This window comes from Sinocyclocheilus grahami, unplaced genomic scaffold (genome assembly GCF_001515645.1).
Source record: "Sinocyclocheilus grahami isolate Dianchi unplaced genomic scaffold, SAMN03320097.WGS_v1.1 scaffold447.1, whole genome shotgun sequence".
Classification (NCBI taxonomy): domain Eukaryota; kingdom Metazoa; phylum Chordata; class Actinopteri; order Cypriniformes; family Cyprinidae; genus Sinocyclocheilus; species Sinocyclocheilus grahami.
Genome location: NW_015505626.1, coordinates 183361 through 186255, shown reverse-complemented (window position 1 = coordinate 186255; position 2895 = coordinate 183361). Strand labels below are relative to the sequence as shown.

Here is a 2895-nt window from a genome sequence, read left to right as displayed (position 1 = left end):
GATCAGCTCTAGGCATGACGAAGCGGATATCGTCCTCTTTTGGAAGGCCAAACAAAGTAGTTTCGCTTTCACAACGAAACACACAGCGTCTTCACGACATGGCGGCGGCAACAATAATACTACAGCGAGAATAAAAGTTACTCCTTTCTTTGTGTGAACATTTGGGTGGCGTTATGCAAATCTTCCCACATCGTGACATAGACATGTGGGGGCATGTTAGAACGAGCCGCTTTTGGTAGGCGTGGTTGACGCTTTAACTTTAATAAAGAATATCTCTTTGGATTTGAGACTTTAGTCTTTGCAACTTCCTGAAAGGAAAAATTGAAATCGCATCATATGACCCCTTTAAACATAGGCTATGTATAGGGCCATATTAAAGTCTGCTTTATTTTTTCCAAATTCCTTTTTTCTGCTTTTATTTTTCTGTACTCTGTTTTAATGGTTAAATAACATTTTTGTAGATATTTAGTAAATATAAGTAATATATTTCTTGGATTTCATCAAAATATCGCCATCGCCTCAGGACTCCGCTCCTCCGGCTGCACCTCGTTGCTCCGTCCCACCGGCTCTATTGGGCTCCTTCCTCCCGCCAGCTCCACCTTGGTCCTCAGTCACTCCGGCTCCGCCGCGGATCTCCGGATCTTCACCTCTGCCTTGGTCGCCAGAGCCCTCGGCTCCACCCTGGCCCCCCGGATCCTCGGCATCCGCTTGGCTCGTTGGCTCTCCGTCTCCACCTCGGGCTCCTCCACCACCTGCTCCACTGCCATTGGTCGGCCCCCTGGAATCGGCGGCCATTCCTCCTCCATGGCTCCTCCCTCTGTCTGCTCCACCGTGGGTCGACATTATTGCTGTGGCCTGGGTCCAGCTGGGCTCCTCCTGCTCCAAGCCCCTCTTGTCTCCTCCCTGGACTCTGTCTGCCGGCCCCCTCCCGGGTGTCCGTCCTCCTCTGGAACCTCCTCCTTAGTTCCCACCCATTCCCCCCTCTGTTGTTCTACAGTGCGTCCTTCCGGGAGGGGGCGATATGTCAGGGTTCTGGACTGTCTGTGTATGTTCATCGTGTGCTACATGTGTTCCTGTCTGCCTTGTATACCCCGTGTTGGAAGGATTAAAGACTGTGTTTACTGCGAATTCTCCTGTATCTCCTCGCTCCTCAGGGTAGTACAACCGTGACAGGAAGCTAACAATAAATTTAATTTTATACATATTAGATTGTATTTTTTTAACGTCTACATCTACTTCTACCCCAACCCTAAACCTACCCCTTACAATAATGCAAAAACAGTAATTATTGTTGTACATTGTGACAAAAATTACACATCTAGCCTTAACCAGGTCTTACGGTTTTGGAACAATATGAGGGTGAGTAATTAATGACAGAATTTTCATTTTTGGATGAACTATCCTTTTAACAGGAATTTATAAGGTTTAACACAAATTAAAATTTGAAGGCCCTATGTTTCAGTTTTTCCCGATTTGTGTTGGTTTAATTAAACATTAATAATCAAAAAGCTTAATTTTTTAAACTTTAACAGCTTAATATTTTTTTTACCTTTTTAAAAAAAATACTTTTAATTTATTTTACAACAATAGGACCCTAAATATTTGTTTGTTTGATTGTTTGCTTTATTTTTCATGCCATGTCGTAGAGGCCTAACATTTCCGTCACACGCTTGAGGTATTCAGCCAATCACAACGCACTGGATAGCTGGCCAATCAGTGCACACTGCGCTTTTCAGAACAATGAGCTTTGTAAAAATCAACGCGTTTCAGAAAGGCAGGGCAGAGAGGAGCAACAATAATATAGTATATGTATATTATAGTAATGTACCGTTTAAATGAAAACAAAAATATATATTTTTTAAAAATAAAGTTGTAATAATTTTATTATTATTACTTTGATAAGTTCTGCTGTACAATAGTAATGTATTTCTGTCACAATTTCTTCAAGTTAAACCAAACTTGTATGGGTTGTTGTGAAGTTTCTGTGTATAGCCTATATGCTATAGGAGGATAGTTTTTAAATTAAGGACTCTCCACATATATAGTTATGTAAACAATATAGTATAATATTTTGGTTGTCAGTTGCTCTCACTCATAATATATTTGAACAAAAGTTTAGTATTTTATTTAGTTAATTGTACTAATAGGGGTGTTAAAACCTTATACTGAACTTTTCCTTATATTTTTGCCCAGACATTGTTTTCATACACACCTCCTTCGCTTTTCTCTTCATGTCTTCCCACAGTTCCTCTCCTTATCCTCCGCCTATATTTCCTCAGGTTAGGAATCTGAGTTACTGAATTACTCTGTCTGAGCTTTTGCCTTAATTATTTCATGATATTTTGATAACAAACAGGATGATGGATACCCTGCTGAAAGTGTCTGTGCTGAGTGTGTGTGTGTGTGTGTGTGTAGGTTCTGCTTTCTGATAAAGGCCGTGATAAATGTATTTATTGGATAGTTGGTCAGATGACTAAATGACTCAAAAGACAGTCAGATATGAAGGAAAAAAAGAAACCGTGTTGAGGTAGACATCAATATGACAAAACAACATAAAAATATACAGAGAAGCAGCCAATCAACAATAGGCCTAACTCACAGAACACATGCCATTTATTCTCTTGTTTCATTCTGTATTTCTGAGTTCATTTCTGGTTTGCGCTGCTTCTGTACATTTCAGATTCATGCACATGCTTGTCTCATGACAGACTGTTTATCATCTTTACAGCAATATTGTAATCAGACTGTTTAAATATTCCCATGCAACAGTTTTTTGAGAGAAAACAAGACAGTAAGATTAAAGAATTCTTAAATTTCCACATGGAAAAAAGTTGACCCTCAGGTGAATATTCCTTTAAACCTGAAGATGAAAACATGTCCAGGTCACATTTTACC

The 2895-nt window shown here is 39.9% G+C and overlaps 1 long non-coding RNA gene across 1 annotated transcript in view; it reads left to right on the top strand.

The window, feature by feature from the left end:
- LOC107552333 (uncharacterized) overlaps nucleotides 1–2895 on the top strand; it is a 12252-nt gene extending 9357 nt beyond the window's left edge. Inside the window, exon 3 of the long non-coding RNA XR_001604849.1 lies at nucleotides 2883–2895. This is a non-coding gene — a long non-coding RNA (uncharacterized lncRNA). The remainder of the gene's footprint in view (nucleotides 1–2882) is intronic.